Source organism: Rhipicephalus microplus, chromosome 3, assembly GCF_043290135.1.
Source record: "Rhipicephalus microplus isolate Deutch F79 chromosome 3, USDA_Rmic, whole genome shotgun sequence".
Classification (NCBI taxonomy): Eukaryota; Metazoa; Arthropoda; class Arachnida; order Ixodida; family Ixodidae; genus Rhipicephalus; species Rhipicephalus microplus.
Genome location: NC_134702.1, coordinates 160,141,142 through 160,161,154, shown reverse-complemented (window position 1 = coordinate 160,161,154; position 20,013 = coordinate 160,141,142). Strand labels below are relative to the sequence as shown.

At 46.3% G+C, this 20,013-nt stretch overlaps 1 protein-coding gene across 1 annotated transcript in view; it reads left to right on the top strand.

The window, feature by feature from the left end:
- The window catches only part of LOC119169876 (uncharacterized), a 154,139-nt gene that overhangs the window by 111,280 nt on the left and 22,846 nt on the right, over positions 1-20,013 (top strand). Inside the window, exon 3 of the mRNA XM_075890384.1 lies at positions 4,392-4,437. The gene's annotated coding sequence lies outside the window, so the exon portion shown is untranslated. The remainder of the gene's footprint in view (positions 1-4,391; positions 4,438-20,013) is intronic.

Here is a 20,013-nt window from a genome sequence, read left to right as displayed (position 1 = left end):
ACATATGTTTCATGATTTTTATGTTATCACTAGTCAAATATGTTCTTTATACAGTCATGTTTTGCCATACCAAGTTTGGTATCGATACCGTTATCGAAACGGCCAGGAGAGCTAAAAGTCGTAGGTGGCTATACAGGCAGACAGACAGACAGACAGACAGACAGACAGACAGACAGACAGACAGACAGACAGACAGACAGACAGATAGATAGATAGATAGATAGATAGATAGATAGATAGATAGATAGATAGATAGATAGATAGATAGATAGATAGATAGATAGATAGATAATGTTTTGTGCCGCGGTCTACGAAGACTTTCATGACGTATTTCCGTCACTGAAATTTATCAGCAAAATGAACGAACTTGACCAGATGGCAAAGACAAGAACAACTGGAAGAAAAGGTACTGTTGACAACAGTCAAACTCGCGGCCTGTCAGTCAGCGACAACAGCCGGCATGTGTTTAACACTGTGCGCACCAAGGGGAATTTCTTAAAAATGTTCCTTGTTGCGCCACCATCGATCACATGAAAGAGGCTACACGAGCGCCGCCATTGATATTTAACGTTGCCATCCATTGGCGGACTCGCTCATTGGATTCCGTGCCGACCGGTTGTGCCCTCGCGATCTCCGACGTCAGCGTAGCTCTGGCCGACTGGGCTGGCCCTACGTCATCTCCTGACGCCGATCTACGACGGCAGCGTAACTCTGACCTACCGACTTGCCCTACGCCATCTCCTGACACCGACAAGAGCTCTTGCAAGTGGTGCCGCGTCCTCGGACTCCTGTGACCGTGTTTCCATTTTTCCTATCTCTGCTATCCCTCATATGTCCTCGTTCGCTGTCCCAGCGCATCTCTCTCTCTCTATGTATATATACCTTTAATCCTATCCTTTTAATCCCTCCTCACCCCCATCCCTTATGAGCTGCTGTTGAGGTGTCGCACCCTGATGCCGTACGGCATGGTGCGACACCTCAACTGCAGCTTCAGACAGTTACGGGCTCAGTTTTCTCTTGTTTTTCCTCTTATAACCACTTTTCTTCTCCATTGGCAGATTCGGAGCACCTTCGGTAATACTTTCTCCGGCTTAATGCTGAGGAAGACTATTTCATTGGCAGATTGAGAGTGCTCCCTGTATATTGCATTGACAGATCTAGAGCAGCTCCATCGCGAGATTCACTCAGTGGAGCAGCTTTTTCTACTCCGAAAAAATCGTTGGATTCGACCGGAAGTCTCAAGCACCCCGTGCCTTAAAGGGGCACCAACTTTGGGTGCACCAACGGACACCGGTCTCGTCAGTTGCGCCTCACGTCGGAGCTCACGTTTCGCTAGCATAGCGTCTCAGTTCCCAGCCTGCCCGCTCATGCAAGAAGAGAGACGCACGCATCGCGTTCCATTCTGACGCTGCGATTTGCTCCATAGAGGGGGCGTGTGTTCCATTGGTAGATTTCTTTCTGTGGCACTGCACCAGAGTGGAGTGCTCCGACGCAGAGTTCGTCGGCCACTCCGCATATGCCGATGGATGACACCATAACACTTTCCTATCACAGTGCTGCTGGTTCGTGGGAGGCTGTCGCCGTCTCGAAATGGCAGAGTGAAGGAATGCGTTGCCTCCTTTTCGTAGTCTGAACAGCACCCCAAGTGTAGCACCCCAGGAGCAGCACCCCAAGTGTAGAAGTGCACACCAGTTTGGCATCATGCCATGGGAATGAAACCACCGCAACAGCTGCAGGACCATGACATGTAAATCATGACATTGATGATATGAATGTCACGATCTTTATGTTATGACTAGTCAAATATGTTCTTCATACAGTCATGTTATGCCATACCATTATCGAAACGGCCAAGGGAGCTAAAAGTCGTAGGCGGCTAGATAGATAGATAGATAGATAGATAGATAGATAGATAGATAGATAGATAGATAGATTGATACGTTCTAAGTCACCGAAGTTCCCTAAGAAATGCTTCGCACCTAATATTACGCGCAAGTTAGCTGAAGCACTCTTTTTAATAATAGGTGTTTTGGTGTTTGAGTGCAAGTGAAAGAATATAAAGGATATTTGAGTCACTGAAGTCACAGTCTTCATACTGTAGCTCGATGTGTTGGACGTGAGCGCGCTTGGAGGGCGGCGCTTCATTGGTGTGCTCGAACTCGTGAAATATACGTGCGCTTTTCAAAAGGCGTTTCATCTCGCATCTACCAATCAGTGGAAGTAACATTAACACTCTCTTCGCTCGTGTGCGGCATCGAATGGCTGAGTGCTGTCATATATACAGGAAAAGAAGTGGTTTCCTGCGTCGCACTGAAAGTACAGTTGTTCGATAAAGATGAAAAAAAAGGTGTAACGTGTTGCGCTTGTTGCTTCGCGCTGAAACACATCGACACATTTAGAAACATTGTGTCGACAGTCCCTTCAGCGTTGACGTTAGTAGACGAAATGCCACGGGCTTTTAAATGAGAAAAACAGACAAGAAAAAAACGAGTGTTGGGGTTTGCCGGAGACGCTTTATTCTGCCGAAGAGCCACGTGTTTTGTGGTGCTCTTGAACGGCATGAATGGATGTCAACGTTGGTGACCGCCGAATTTCGTGTGGCATCGACTGGTGTGAAAAGTCCGATTGATGATTTACGAAATCTTTTTTCCCTACGAAAATAAAGCAGAAAAAGGGTTGTTGATGACGTGACCACGAATATTTTGCAAGAGTTTGGGGATCCTTTCAGAAAACCGCAACAATAGAAAACAAATGAACTTTTTTCCTTTAACAACCTTGCTACAACCCGTCTTGGAGATTCACAGCAACAACCCGCTCAACAAGGCAGCTGCCACCGTTTTATGGGCATGCAACCAGCCACTTATTATTATTATTTTTTTTAAATCTGAGACCATGGCATCGGCGAAGTATCACAGTATACGCACTCTAAGGGAAAAACAAAAGAGTTTTTTCACTACTTTCGGGTGCACTTGACTTGCCATGTATAGGACTCTCTTAAAAGAGGCACGTGAACTCTCTTTGGGAAGTCATTAAACTCTATTCAAGAGTCGTGTGACTTACAGGAGAGTAAACGTGCTCTTTAAATAGGGTCTTACACATTGTGGGTCAAGAGTACCCGAGAGGTGTCAAAGAGCTTTTTTATCCGTCGCTGGGAGTGTACGGATGTTGCGAGCTAGTGATCTCTCTACCCTCGTTTCACGCGCTCTGGCACCTCGGTCGGAGCTCGTGCGCACGAAGACGGGCCCCGTACGTTGCGGCTGGCTTCTCTAGTCTTGACGCGGCAGTCGGCGCCCCGCTTGGTTCGCCACGCCTGCGATGCTCAGAGTGGGATGCGCAGTACTCGAGCGCTGGTAGTTTCCGTGGTAGCATATGTAACCAATGTTACGTTCCTACTACTGCACTTAGGCAACGCTTCAAGAACAGTCGGCGTTGCCCCAATATAAAGCTGCGCTCAGCATTCGCATTAGGGAATGCGAATGCTGAGGTGAATTTTTTATTCTAGGCTTCTGTAAATTCATGGCATTACTTTGACTAGCAGATATCAAAGCAGACAATACGATGCCATTGCCGCTGTCTACCAGGAGCACTGTGTCGCAAGAGGCTTTAGTCGGACTGAGTTAACTCTTCTATACAGAATATAAACACGATCGGCTGACACTATGCATGGTTTTTTGAAGTCAGGCACGCTTATGTGATTCTTAAAGAGAAAATAAGGGAAAAGTGAGCCCCGTAACTGTCTGCATCAGAGTGCGACGCCTGAACAGTAGCTCACGACGGATGGGGGCGAGGAGGGATTAAAAGGTATATACATAGAGAGAGAAAGGAGAGAGCGAGACGCAGGGACAGCGAATTGGAGAAAACGACGGAAGTAGAGAGGAGATAGGAAAGATGGACACGGTCGCAGGAGTCCGCGGACGGGGCACCACTCAGCGAGAGCTCTTGTCGGCGTCAGGAGATGGCGTAGGGCGAGCCAGTCGGCCAGAGCTGCGTTGTTGTCGGAGATCGTGGGGGCACAAGCGGTCGGCACGAAATCCAGAGAGCGAGTCCAGGTGTGCTTCCGCTGAGCAGTGCACTGAACGCAATACATTTGCGGATATTCAGCGCTGCATCAGGCCGTGTAAGCTCCGAAAGCGAGAGATGCTCTGAAAGAGAGAGATGGTCAGTACGAAAAAAAGGACGATTTCGCCGCGGATGCTATGAAGACGTGCTTTCCGGCACATGTGTGGTTCATGTGAAGGTACCGGCGAGAATTTCTTGTCGTGGCTCCCTTTTTGTCGCATTGTCAATAGAGTGTGCATAACGTTATCTGTTTTTTTTTAATTTGTGATATCTCCTCATAGAGCCCTTGCACGCACACTGATGTAGAATCTTCTTTCCTTTTTGTTTTACAGGGGACATTCGGATTACTCTGATGGACTAGAAGGAGTGCTCGTTCAGGTTGGCTATTTTATCGTGCATTCCAGCGTGTAATTCTTGATATATTTTTAAAGGTTACTCAAATATTTATTTATTTATTTATTTATTTTGCATACTGCCGGCCCTTCTCGGACCCATACAGGAGTGGGTTGAACTTGAATACAGTTAACAAAAATTGAAAATAAAGACATAAAAATGAAACCAGTTTTACAGAACGAGTGATATGATCACATTGAAAACAAACAAACAATGCACGCATTATATTTAAACAAGGTGTTAGTTGTAAATATAAAAAACACGATATGGTATAACATAAGTGTTTAGAAAGAATGGTTAACGATTCAGAGTACTTTGTACGCTACTAAAGGAGAGCGTATAGCCGTCCCGTGGTCCTCATGCGTACGCTTGGGCGCAAAAGAAGCATACACCGCGTGTGTGTGTGTAGAAAAGTAATTAATGATTTAGAGTACGATGTACTGTACAATGGGAGAGCATAAAGCCATCCCGTTACCAACGTCAAGCACAAACAGCGCAGGCAGTGCATTTTCAGAAAAAAACCTTCACCTATATTTCTATAAAGAAGATTCGCCTTGTCAAACCCTTCACGCTGCACAACTTTAAGTATGCGTTTCGACTGTCGTCTAAAAGTGCTGTTTCGGCCAAGCGTCTCTGCAAATGGTTCGCTGGTCTACAAGGGTAGCTTTGCGTTGTCACTTATTCAGAGCTAATCTAAAAATAGCGCATTGACCGAGGATATGGACAATGTATTGCGTGCACTCTCTTGTCAGTGTGCTTCGCCCTGCCTCTGGATCAAGTTTGCTGCATGGTCTCCTGTTTCGCCCTGCACTCTCGCATGCCTATTCCACCGGCCTTCCAAACTTTTTCAGAAGTAAGTAGGCGTGGTAGTTAGTGTGAACCAACAGACCCGACAGCGCGTAGATAAACCAGCAGATACCGAAGTAGTATATGGTCTATTGTATTCTTCAACTATACGGATGCAAAACTTTTCAGCAGTGCGGTGATTCCGCCAGCCTAGAAAAGTATTCAGTGCTAGCCAGATGGTTTTTTTCCAGAAAGAAAGATTCGACAACAGTCCGGTAAAACAACAACAAAAATTAATCGATATCACTTGATAGATTCGATGTTGCTCGAAACGAGCACACTGGTACCAGACGGTGCATATAGGGACACCCGGCAGCGCTGTTAGCACCAACGCGGTGTGGTCTTCATATGTGCCTCCTCACGTCCGTGTGTCCTCTCTCGCTACACACAGACAGTTAATGTGACTCATCAGCAAGTTCACACTGCAACCTTTTTCGGTTAAATCCCACTCATATAAAACTTTCTGGCTATGGAGATTGTGTGCATTGAAGTCACCACAGCAGTTATGTTTGGGTGCCCACACGGTCTGTCTCGGCACGTGAAAACAATCTGTGCAATGTCACTCATTGTCATGCAGAGTTCACCACACCTAAAACAAAAGGGGACAACGTAGCTCACTTTTTGCTAAGCACTCAGAGACGTATGTATAGCACTTGTGGGCTGATCCATAGGTCACACAGTGAGCACGATGCTAAGGAATTTGCCTGGTGCAATAGGTAACACAGGTATGTCTCATAACCATCGTGCCTTCATTGGTTACGACCATAGCCTTTCCAGCGGCAGTTTTTGTTTTCAGATGCTCAATTGTGCGATTGAACTGGTCAGTTGTTGATGCTCGACTTTCCCAGTTTTATCACGCCTGCGACGTGGACATGTTTCGCTTCTGAGTGCCCAGAAGACACCATATGATACCACTCACTTTCTCTTTCTTTGTTTTTCCCCTCTTTAAGTACCAAAGCGAAGTCACAAGTACGCGCACGCAACGATAAAGTCATTTCCACGCCTGCATTTCATTTTAATCGCATGCCCGGAAATTGCCTGGTGTTGTGTGCGTCACTGTGAATACCACATAGGCGCCAACTTGTAAGAACATATCGGCCTCGAAACTGGCTCACGGAGGTCCTTATGCGTCGGGATTATTGGGCGCGTACTTTTACGTACGCATATGCGAGCTGGCCGACATATAGCGCGACTTTCTTCGCTCAGAATTTCGCACAGGTTCGAGATCAGTTGATCAGCTGGCTCATTCGGTCCTTCGTGTCGCCCTTGTGACACGTAGATCTGGCAGAAACCGTCGCAGCATCGCGAGCAACCTAATAAAAAACGAAAGGAAACGTGAAGGGACCGTATAGGCGCTCTGTTCGACCGAGACACAACGCCGTGAGCGTTTCACAAAAGCCGCGCGTCGCGTATCCCGCGATAAGCAGTGCCTCGAGGAAGGTCTCCGCAGTCACAATCCGCCAAATGGGGCACGCTACGACTGTATAACAGTTGCCTTGATTTGAAAAAAAAATATTTATAAGAGCAGTAGCGATTCGCCTATAAAACGAGAAAGTCGGCTTCAGCACGTAGTGACTGAGCCCTATACCTATCCAGGCCCTGATGGAGTATTCTCTTTTTTTCCTTGTCTTAATCTTGATCGCTGTTAAATCGCTACGTAGTCGTTTTCCTTCTTCAGTATAACGAGCTGCATACCGGTGTCGATTGTTTATGAACTCGACCGTTTGCGGTTCTGTCATTTTTTTCTCGGTCTTGAAGGCACTCATACGTGCAGCACGCAGAATCTGGAAAATCTCTCTAGAAACAGATATGCGCCTGGCACTCGAGTATGGCGCCCACGATTGCATCGGCTCAGTAATCTCATACCAGTCGGAGCTCGAATATGTAGTGAGGTCGGTTCGGTTTCACTGATATACTCGCTCGCTTCGTGGCTTGCTTCGACCTTGTGGCGGATAATCCCAGCTCCCAATCGTTCACGCACCACACGTCGATCGGGACCATTAGTGCCGTCACTATTTGAGGGAATAAACTCTTATCAATATGAATGATGTGAATGTGATAAGGGCTCGCACGCTTCGTTGATAAAACGAACTCCGAGATTAACAAATCGCAGAGGCTATATAGCATCGGGGAGTGTTTCGTTGACAGGAGGAATGTGAAGAGATTTGTACTTTTCTCTGAGAGAGGGACAGACAAGGCCATTTGTTCCTTGGTGGGGTCAAGGGAGGGTTGAGCTCGGGGACTAGCCCTTCCAACCGCTCCCTTCCTCGGATGAGGGCCCGACTTGAGGTCAATGGGGCGCCTTCGCCCAGCCCGACTTCCCGGTCGCGTTTGCTGCGCCAGAAGAGACTATTAGTCAAGTAGAGACCGATTGTGGTTTCACTGGTTCAATTATGACATGTGGTCGCATTACCTCCGATATCTCTGATATCTCGTGGCTGCATGTATGGTTCTCGTATAGCTTTTAGCCTCGAACCGATTTAAGAATAGAGTTATAGTGGTAGTACCTTCTGAAGCAACCCTGAAACGCAATGGTATTTTCTCCTAATGAAGTAGCTCTGAATCAATTTTGATTTCCTGACATTCTTTAACGCTGTCGTAAGCGTACAATGCCCAATAAGAGTTCCACCTTGAGGAAAACTAAAACCCCACCGTGCATGACTGAATCTGCGCTTCTTTACTCTATACGCCTCCGATCGAATTTCAGTTTTAGAGGCACTAAGTAATGGCCACTGTCCTTCACAGCAACACGCACGCGAAAAGATGTCATTGACAAATTTCTAGTGCCCCAGTCAAGAAAACTTGAATAATTATATCAGCCACCACTGAACTGGGCAGTTTACAACTCTCCACAAGAAACGAGTAGCTGTCAAGAATACAATTTTTAAGATGGTAGAATGTTTCAGCTGTCCCAGTGAACAAGTCCAACAGGGAGGCTGTAAGTAGTGGGCCTCAGCTACATTATAATACGGGCCTCGAAAAATAATAGATTTATGATGACGTAATGTTTTGGAGAGAATAACCAACATAGCGCAGGCAGTCGAGCCGCAACTCTGTTATGCGATGAGTGAATACGTGAGCTGCGATGGCTCGGTTTTGGTTGGCACACCTAACGTAGCGGGTACGAAGTAATCAGCTTCAACGAGAAATTAAAGATATAGACAAATTAACGCAATCAGAATAATGAACATTAACGTGGCTTCATGTGCCAGAAACACAATATGAATATCTGGGACGCCGTAGTGGACGGCTCCAGAAAATAAGACCGTCTGATGTTCTTTAACGAGTAACGACATTGCACCGAACATGAACCTGTAGAATTTGGCCTCCTTTGATATGCGAACGCCGCAGCCAGGATCGAAACCGTGACCTTTTCATCAGCAGCTGAGTACCGTAACCGCTACACCACAGCAGCAGATCATAACCAGAATGCCGCGTTGATCCACATGAGACGAAGACAGACAGGGGAAATGGGATCGTCTTTCTCTGAAATCAATTTTGCGACGAGGCTTATGGCAAAAGAGTGATTTCAGTGTTTGTGCAGGCAGTGGGAAACATCCGTCTCATTTGGAAGTGCTTCCGTACTCTCCCAATCTCGAGCTCAAAATTACGCTTTACATCTTCATCTGCGAACGTCTGAGGCAGTATACGTTACGCTGTATATGACAGCTCACGTGACGAGAGATTTCAGTCATGCCTCCTCGAACTACATCGGCACTTCGTCGCGAAGCATCTTGTCGAATCAACAACGAAGGAACATCGAGTGGGTCAAGCTGAACACGCTGTACATTCACTGTCACACGACGGGGCCATTGCTGTATTCCACGCCCGCACGCAGTGCCCTTACACATATTACTCTGTGAGATCGGTCACAGCCCGTTACTTGGATGCCATCCGCGGACTCACATGGGCTGCTCGAATCGCGGTGTCCGCCGGAAAGGCAATGTGCAGGAAAACTGCACGGCACGGCGACTATCTGGGGCACATGAGAGGTCCTCGTGCTCAAAGTTTTCTTTCTTTCTTTCTTTCTTTCTTTCTTTCTTTCTTTCTTTCTTTCTTTCTTTCTTTCTTTCTTTCTTTCTTTCTTTTTTTCTTTTTTTTCTTTCTTTCTTTCTTTCTCTCTTTCTCTCTTTCTTTCTTTCTTTGTTTTGTCGTTGCTTTCTTTCTTTCTTTCTTTCTTTCCTTCCTTCCTTCCTTCTTTCTTTCTTTCTTTCTCATCCAATTATCTCTCATCGTCCTCGCAAGAGAAACGGGCCAGCGCATCCGGCATTTCGAAAATTGCGTTCTGTGATTTGGTTTGTAGAAAAAAAAATGATGTTCGTAGTCAAGAGGCTCCCTGCTGTGCTGCTTGGGCTGAGTATGAGTAAGTCTACCGTGGCTAATGTTACGGTAGCTTTGTATGTTTGGCATCTTCTGCTGGCTCATGCACTTAATGTGATTCTACCTTCTTCTGTCCTGTACATTCAAAGTCAGCGTATCGTTGTTATTATCAATCTTATCCTCTAAATAGCCACTGTAGTTCTCCATCAAATCTCAAATAGGGCATAAGAAGCTGTCCGAAGAGTTATTGTTGTTCGAATCAATCTCCTTCCAATACCGACTTACATTACGTCATTAAGGGACTGTATTATACGTATTACGTGGCCTCAGGCGTTGCGAGTAATCGATTCGGCAGAATCCATGGCCGCATCCTCGTTTCAGTCAATGAACCGAAGAAACTCGTCGCACGCGATTAGAGTGTGCACTGCACTACGATCCATGTTTTTTTGTAATGCGCAGCTTTAATGGTGCACGGGCACACGCAGCGGTGTTCTTCGTTACGACGACGCATCTTCATCTGTTACGTATCCGTGCAATTCAAAAAGGAGGACTCGTTTTAGCGAAATAGTCAACGGATAGACAGAACGCTAAGCGAATGTTTAGGATCAACAAAATTGGCCGAAAAAGCCTCGAAATTGGCCTCACACGGACTTTCTGTGTGATCACTTTATTTTATTTTTCACTACCCAATCCTTGGCCAATCGAACGGGGTGTGTTCGTGACAATAGATCCAAAACACTGCATCTGCAGCACGTTTCAGTGTCTTTTTAAGGGCATATTATAATTGCATTCAAACCAAACAAGAAGAACCAACGAAACGTAGTGACTCACGGAACTGCAGCCCACGAAAAAAAAAAAATCCTCAACGAACCTCTCTTGTCCCGAAGCAGCCCTTGCTTCTTTATGGCAACTAACTCTTCTCCCTTCCCGTTGTTTTTAATATTTTCAGCTTTTCCCTCTCTATGGAAGTGCTTTTTTCCTCGTAGACTCGCAGTAGCTATACTTAAAACGATCGGACCATTACGTGGCTTGTGTCGCCTACGTACACTGCAATTGGGTCCAGCGCTCTCTGCTCACTATGCAGGCGTCTCGTGTACAAGAATTGAAGACCTGTCCGCTATTCGGGTCGCTCGATGTACCGAAACAAGCGTGAGACACGCGTCCGCTATACATACACGACAGTGACGTGTGCGTTTTCATGTATGTACACGCCAGCCGCTGTTTGTTGCAGGATGATTATTACGCGCTGGCCGCATAACGAAGGATCGCGCTTCGCGTGAGCAGCATGCTATTTTTCCTCCGTTTGCATTTTGCCTTGTACTTTGGAGCAACAACGTATAGTGACGATGTAAATAAGTAAGCGCGAACATTGACCTCGGCAGATAGTGGCTGCCCACTGCCACACCGCTCTCGGGTAGAAATGAGCGGCTCTTTACTCTGGAGTTGCTCGCCCACGCGGGCGCGCTGGACTTGAAACCCATCCCTGACGATGCACTTAAACGCAATCGAGTGAACATAATGAGGATCGACTTCTGGTGCTGTTGGAAAAGCATTCAACTTATAAGCTGATTGATATTATTTTAGAAGTAGTTGAGTGCGAAGTCGTTTAGCAACTTTCTTGCAGACATAAAAAGGGAAACACGTAACCTCTAACTTCGAACAAAGCTTGTTAGATTAGGGCGTTGAGTCACAATTTATGTCGGCAGTGTAACGAATCTGACACATGCGCAAACAGAGATGCATCGACATGCGACAAATATTTCCTCGTTTGAGATACACAGCTTTTGTCACCACAATCCTGGTCTCGCTTGCAAATAGCTGTAGTGTGTGTTCCATCTTACGCCCGTCGCAGTATGCTTCTCCGTTAAACGCCATGAAAGGATTAAGCGGACACGCTGGAATGCAACCTTTGTTTTGCATGAGGGCACATATCTTGCTTGCTCTTGTCGCATGCATACTCAGAAACAAAATCTGCTTGAGATTTCTCTCTTTAGGAATCAGTATAAGACCAAGGTGGAACGTGTCCTCACAGAGGTTGTTGAACGTTCACTGTGCACTTTTTCGCCACAAGGGCGAAAGAATGAATGCTACAGCAACAAACTGCGACGCCACACGAAGAATGCCAAGCATCTTGAAACTTGCAGCACACACCTCAAGCAGAAAGCACTCATGAAGCGAGCATATACAGGACGAGCGCGGACCAAAAACTGTCACAGTCTGAAACTGGAAGCACGCTGCTCAAACTGAAAAAAAAAGACGCACGAAATGAACGCACAGGTATACACAGGACGAGCGCTAACAACCGTCACAAAGCTTACTTCGTGTGAGAGCAGCGTGCTCGTTTCGTAAACGCAGCCACGGCAGCGAGTGCACTGACGTTCGTGCCACCTTTAACTCTGTAAATTTAAAGAAAACTTGATCAGCAAAAGCAAGGGGTATAATGCGCCCTAATCCCAAGATAAGCACGCGTGCGAGTGAGCCAGCACGCTGGAGAACATCTATACGCTATATGCCCTTTGACCACGCCATGTGGAGCCACGCGCCTACAGCGATGTGGGTTGGCACGGCACGAAGACCTTTAGAGCGAGTGCGCCCAAGGCGCGCCTGTCTCAAGCCGTCTCACTAGTGATGACTAAAACGCGCGAAAGTTCCCGAGCTGCGAGGACCCTCACCAGCGGTACATGGTGTTTATAAATGGCTCACCGTTACCAGTTGGGGGGAGGGTTGTTCTGGGCTAAGTGGATAGCGTCGCGCACTGGGGAGCGTGAGGTCGCTGGTTCAACACCCCATGCATTGCGAAGCTTCTCTTTCTTCGTCTTTTTTTGCAATCTGTTTGTATATATTTTACAGCGTCATATCCGCGACGGAAATACGTCAGTGGAGGCGTGATGGGCTCCGGCATAAAACACTTTTGTGTTAGGAAAAAAAGTAAGTGTTTCTCTTTTTAGATCAGTTTGCGTTTACCAGGTATGTTACTCTGTTTCGGGAGAACTGAAGAATCTACTCTCTTTTGGGTACCATGCAAATAATAGCATTGTTAAGCTTAAAATTCTGAACTAAGCATGCGACCAACTGTGTAGGCGTAGTGGTTAAGGTGCTACACAAGAATGCGTGAAATCTCAGGTTGGAGTGCTCCACTGGCAGCACCCGCGCTGTGGTAAAGGTCAAATGAAGTAACACTAATTTAGTTAGATGTAGGTGCAAGGTAAAGAACCTCAGATTGTCAAAACTAAGCCACAGTTCCACACTACGTCACACACCGTATATTGCGGCTGTGCCACGTGAAATCCCGGAAGTGTCATTATTATTATTATTTTTTGACGAGTGAGTCGCAGATTCAAGAAAACCTGAGATTTTCAATTCTGTGAGCCATCTCGTGCCATCTCCTGTTTGGTAGAAAAAGTGAGAGAGAAAGGAATAAAAAGAAACAATACATGCGTACAGGGCATACATTGCAAACGCTGCCATAGCCATGCATGCACATGCACACACGACGGGAATAATACACAGTTAATAAAAAAGCGTGGAAGATATAAAGAAAAACAACAACAAAAAACAGAAATCTGTTAAACAAGAACACATATGTATTATATAAGGACGTAGTAACTTAAAGCTGCTGTGTTTGGGTTGTGGGTGCAAAATAACGTCGACCCCACGTGGCCCCTACCCTGCGTGACTAGTTTTGTTCGCTTATGTCTCCTTGGGAACAAAGTCGTCGCTGTCTTTCGAGAGGCTGTGGGGACCACAAGACGACACTCACTACTATCTTCCCCACCACAACTCCAGCACTAAAATCTCAAACTCCATCTAACACCGACGTGCGGGCAACAGGCTGTCGCTTGTTCGAGGCGATTTTGGCAGTCGAAGCACGCACTCGTAGTCCACTCCTATGCAGTGAGCAGCCTGACTGTACTGCCGCTCCCACTGCTCGCAGCGACCGTCGAAGAAGACCCGCGCGTCCCCTGGTGCTTATTGTTTTTGTCCGCAAACGCACGCCTTGCTGAAAATGAAGGCGATAAGAGGCCGAAGTAGAAGAGCGCTTCGTGTATAGACACCGCCCACGTTCGACTCGCTTCTTTGCCTGGCGGCGTGCGCTTGCGCTCCGAAGAAGAGACGGCGACACGAGAGATACCCGCACCACCCCTCTAATTCGTGCGCGCCGCTTCCTTTTCTTCCTCCATCGTATAAACGCGCTGGTCTAGTCTCCGCTATCGAGGACAACGCGAACGGCGAGAGCCGCGTGAAACCAGGTGGCGCGTCTACTTTTTTTTTCCTCGACGCGTTCTTTTCTGGATGCTCGTCCTCTTGAAGAAGCAAAACAAGAACCCGAGACTACTCAGTTGTGGACATTGAGAAGATGCTAATTCGGCTCCACAACACAACAGCGACGGCCGCTTCCACTCGAGAAACCGGTCAAGTAACGATGATGCTTTGGGCTCAGTTCGTTTAGTTAGAATCTGTCTAGTCTTATAATAGGACTTCTCTCTTTCAAGTCTAGCCCTTTCGTGTTGGGCGTGGTACTACGCGATAGGTATAGCTGTGTCGTGCTTCGATGTCGGCGGTTAATGTAGCAGTCTGTCCTACGCTGCACCCACGTACGATTGCGAAAAAAGAATGCTCTGTGGCCAGGTTGTGAAAGAATCGTACGGGAAGGTAGTTATAGGCGCTGCCTCTCGGACGATAAGTTCTCTGTGCCACTACTTCAATTTCAGCACGAGGAGTGTGTGCGTGTTTCAAGTTGTTTAGACCAAGGAGGTTAAAGAAAAAAAAATCCTAGAGTGGAAATTATTGCCCAGGAGTAAAGCCGTGCCTATGTCGAAATGGCGGCTTTGGCGGCCATCTTTCTAGGGGCAGAATAAAGTACATATCAGCGTTGTGTTTAGAAAACGTGGTTAACGATTTCAAGCACTAGATACTCTAACTATACTATGAGATAGCATAAAGCCGTCCTGGAGGCCTGAAAACCCAAGAGATATCAGCGTTTAGCGATTAAGACAGGAGAGTTTATTGCAAACTGGTAACACCATTCCAGGTGAGTACAACTGTCTGGTGTAACAAAATCAATTAAGTAGCGTGTACAGACAAGAGAACGTAGACACGATGTAACACACAGCACTACAATAATCTCACAGATCACGAATCACTCAAGAGATCAAGAATCACTCAAGAGAATAGGAACGGCCAGAAGCACCAAGTTTTAACAAATAAAGAGCGTTTCCTCGCTCACCCCAGAAGTTTGATGTGGAAACTTTTTTGGGTAACATAGTGCAGCAAACGCGTCCTAGTGCTACTATTTTTCATCGATAAGTCTTTGATTAGAGGCAAAGTTCTTTTGAGATTTAGTAACCCATACTCGTTTCTGTGTGTTATTTCGTCGGGAACAACCATCTTTTAGGATCAAGTTAATGTAGCATATACACTAACATATCAAAACCACTTGATTTCTAAGTGGGCCCTACTAAAAAAGAGCATGTTTCTAACCAACATCTCAGCAGGACAAAAGATGGCTTCACTTTTGCTGGCAAGGCATTGCGGGAGCTTCCATTCCAGCATTTTTTCTTTAAGGCTCCTGATTTAGACATGCAGAATGCTGTGCGAATTCGGAAAAAAATGGGGAGAAAAAGTAACAACTCGCTACATTTAGACCACTTCATAAATGTGCGGCTACTAATGGAAGACGTGCTCTGGATTTACGGCAGTACGCAAGCGCCCGAAATTCGCACAACACGTAGGGCCACAGCAGTGCTATGCTACCCTACATATGCGTGACGGGACGTCAATTTCCCGAATTCCTTTAGGTCGACTGAACCGTGTTTATATCCTTTCAGTGCTCATCGCGCACGTCTGGCATCCCAAGGCAAAACATTTTGACACACATTAAGGCAAAAGCCTTACATTGCTTCTATGTAACAAAAACGAAAAAAAAAACAACAACGCTGCGTTCAGTGACGTGGACTCATGTCAAGTGGGCTGCCACAACGAGTGAAGTTCGGAACCTTTCCCAGAGAGGAGAAAAGGACGTGTTTTAGGTTATTGGAGCATCAGTTTAATAAAATATGGACTAAGGTAGTTGCAGCATCTAGTCTATGCCTATGCGCCCTAAAGAGAACAATTATTGAAAGGTAACTATACAATGACCCTGAAGATCAAAGTAATTCGTTTATTCTCTCGCAATAGCATGCGTTTTCGCGCATTAAATTTGAGGAATATGTAGAACATGGACAATATTTATATAGCAACTTTAAATAGAGACTTGGCACAAAAATTTATAAACGAAATTAACAATTAAGGCCTTTGGGGGCCGAACTCACACTGAAGCTCTGCTCGAATTAGCTATGGCGGCAGGTATATGTACGTGTTTTTAATATACGAAGAATGTGAATGTTGAATAGTTCACCTGAGACTGATTAGTACTTCCAATAACGCCTACTGACCACTGGTATAGTGTGGTATATTATGTTGGCCGTAGGTATCGCTGGTTAATGAAACTTAGTCAAGCAGGCTCGTTTTAGGAAAGTAATAAGGCGCAAACGATACGAACAAAATAAGAGACATAGACTAAAATGTGCACCAACTAGCCCAATAAGACGTTTTACTTCAAGAAGGTTCGGATCGAGAATCTATTCCCTTACAAGATTTCTAACAGGAGTTTACTGCATATCTTTCTTATCAGTGCACTCAACATACTACTATTAACCTTTGCATACTCTTGCACCACTCCTCTTCACACTTGCGACTTTTAATATACAGCCTAGCGGAAGGCGGAGGCACTTCGCGAACGGTTGCTTTCGTACTTAAGCAGCTGTGGTGTTTGGCTTCTGTGCGGAATTAGTTCAATTCCATTTCATGGTAGTCACATTTGTATTCCGAAAACAGCGGTGCAGTAATATTCAAGCATGCGTTTGGGACCGATAAGGTGGTCAAAATAATGCGCTGCCACCCACTGCAGCGTACCTTGTAAAATATCGTGGTTTTTGTTCGTAAGACCCTAGGATTTAAAATTAAGCTTGAGTTTAATGATATACGTAATTCTTAATTTAGCTACAGTCTTGCCATTACCGCTCCACATAAGATTGTGACACATTCGAGATGGAGAAATAAAAACAACGTAAATAAGGGGTGGGTCGTAAAAAAAAAGAGCTAGACAATCTATTCGCCTAGCATGACTAGAAGGTGAAAGCCTTCTCTTGCTTTTTATTCAATTGTACTAATCTGAATGCCCCCATCTCTCCCTTTCCAAAAAAAAAATACTGCATCTATAGCATATTTTGTACCGCCTCAGGAATCGCAAGCTTTGTGCACCTCCCGTACTTTTGCAGTCGTTCTGGAAACAGTATAGCTTTGACAAAACGAACCTCCACCAATGATGTTACGGGGAATAAAGTATACACGATGAACATACTGGCGAGAAAATGCGTACAACGCTGCTGCAGTCCGACAACGTTTCCCTCAGCACTTCGTCGTCGTCATCCTCAGGCATCTACTTAGCCCATGACAATATCGTTCAATGACGTCATCATGTAACACCCAGTTACTTAATATGTGGTCACAATATTTGAATATCTGTTAAATCAGGATGATGTCACCATATAATGTTTTTTAAAATTTGCTTAGCAAGACTGTAACGGCGGGTGTGCTTACGCGGCATAATGTATGAACAGCAGCACCACCCACGTTACTGCTTATGACTGTAACAGTGCAATCGCACGAAAGCCATGCGGCTGGTGTTTACGGCGTCTGTGCAAGTCTCCATACATACACATACAACAACAGGGGCTCCTACCTCGTCGTCAGCGCCGGTATTCGCGCACATAACGTCACAGCCACAGCCGAGGAAAAGCGTTCGCAGGAGGGGGGAGGGGCGTGAGACGCGGAAGAAATGCGGAAACCATTTCCCGAGCCGCGGTGGCGTACGCCGGCTCGCGCGGCGTTGCTTTTTGCGGAGAAGCAGTGGTTGTCGTGCCTGCCGGCTCCGCGCGTGCCGAGTTGGGACACGATCGAGCGTGAGCCAGCGGTGGGTCCCGAGAAACCGCGGCGATTTTTCTCTCCGAGCACCGCTACCGTGCTCGGTGTTTCGCTGTTTTGTGCTCCTTCCGTAAAGATGGGAATTCGTGTATTGTTGTGAGAGTGCTAAAGAAAAAGAGAAAATGCCACCGAGAGTTGGGAGAAACTCTTGCAAGATAGATAGATAGACAGATGGATAGATAGATAGATAGATAGATAGATAGATAGATAGATAGATAGATAGATAGATAGATAGATAGATAGATAGCATAACGTGCATACTGACACATCCATCGCAATCGTCCATCCCTCAAACTAGCTTTTTTAGTGGAAAGGTATGGTCTTTGCCTAGTTGGTTCGTTAGTATATGCATGAAACAGCGCTAATATACGGAAGGAATCGAAATAACATCGAAGTGGTCAGTGTTGTATCACTTCATCAAGTTTTATAGCGCCTGCATAATAAACATTGTACGCTTACACACTGATTTTAAATATCCCGAGGATGCCGGTCATCTCTGATAGTGGTTAATCAGACGCTTACGGAAGTCCGCTCGTATTGCTTTAAGGACGTCTAGCTGTATGCGGCGTCCAAATTCAGTTTTCATGGTGCAGTTGAGGGGCAAAGATACCGCCGTAGTTCTTGTTGCATTGCGTGCGGTTCTACATATTTCGCCATGGAATCTTGAAAACACGTACTGCTGAGGCTATTATAAGTGTGCGTCTTTTTAGCTGTTCAGAGGAGGCATTGACACATGTTCACACAGCAGCAGTTCAGGCGACAGTACAAGAAAGCTCGTGTTCTAGAGAGTATGTCATCTTGCGTATAGTTTCGTTCAAACTGGTTATGCTACCAGCGAGCAAACAGAAAGGGAGCAGTCTTCATTATACATTTCCGAACACACCGCGTGCAAAACATGTGGCGCGAACTGTCAGTCAAAGACCAAGTAGAGGAGCAGATGGCAGACTATGATACAACATACTCGCCCTAACAAGACTGAATTTCACGAGATGACATAAACTGATCCAGTTGCCAGACGACTAAGGTATGCGTACATCTTAAGAGTGAGTCAACATATACTTCATTGCGTACAAGTAAACCGTAATGAAAGCACTTGCGACTCTCATGAAAAATACGAGGCTTTATCAAGACCTCTGGATCCCTGAAACGTTTCGCACACTTCTTCCCTCGCTCTCTGTCATATCAGTGTACATCTGCGAGCAAAGGCTTTTGCGAGATGCCAAATTCTTGAGAAAGCTTAACTCTGCTTTCTCTAGGCGCATAACTTCCACTTAAACTGTAGTAGTTAGTGTGACCAGTATAATTATATCCCCTACGCGAGAAGCGCCATCTACAGTCTGAGCAAAAATTCGTATTCGCAGCGGAGCTCGCGTTCTGTGAACATTTGGCGGCTCTTGCATGTATGCATTCCACCATGCCCCTTCCCCTTTTTCGTCTTTCTTTCCCACGTCGTATAGCAACACTGCTGGTGGTGTTCTCGCATTCCACGAGAGTCATTATAGCGCACGCTGCCGTGCTGTGTTGTGACGCACCACATTACCCCCTTCCCGCCCTCCACCACTGCCCACGTATGCCTAGCCTTCTCCATTAGCCTCCTCCTACCCCACGGATGAGGCAAATGCGATGTGGGTTTTTCTTGTTTATTTTTTCTCACAATGGAAGGAAGAAAGGGCAGCTGGCCGACCACCCCGTGCGCCGAAAAGCACACACGGGCGCCTTGGTGAGCGCAGTGCACCGTGAATAGGCGTCGTGGCCGCTTAAGCCGCCGTGTACCTATATAACGCGTGCACGGCAACGGCTTGCGTAAGAGCTGCGGCTAGCGAGGTTGGCCAACCGGTTGCAGTGTATGTACACCTCGCGCGATCCACATATAGTGCTGCTTTCACACACGTGCCCACAGCACACGTGGGCCCGGCAAGACCACAGCATCCGGAAGGAAGCGAAGAAGTGCAAACAATGGCTAGATGCCGTTGCGAGGCAGCGAAAAAGAAGGAAGGAAGCAAGGAAGGAAGAACAAAAAAACAGAGAGAGAGAAAGAAAGCCGGCAACCATGTTATGTCTTTGTCGCATTTAGAGCAGCCAGCCATCTTGTTTCTTGTATTTTCTTCTTTTTTCTTCCTTTGCTTTAGGGTTCTATTTCTTAGTCACTGTAACGCGCGCATAGGAATGACTAAGATGGTAGAGAAGTGGCAGAAAAATCTATAAAAGATGCCATAATGACAGAAGGGAGGAAGGCCGCAAAGGAGGGTACAGCGCGTCACCGGAACGGCGTTCCGCGCCAAGCAGCCCGTCGAGAAATAAACGGGCAAGCCAGCCCTTGTTTTGTTGCCGCTTTTGAGCGGGCGATCCACAGGAGACATACCACTCTTC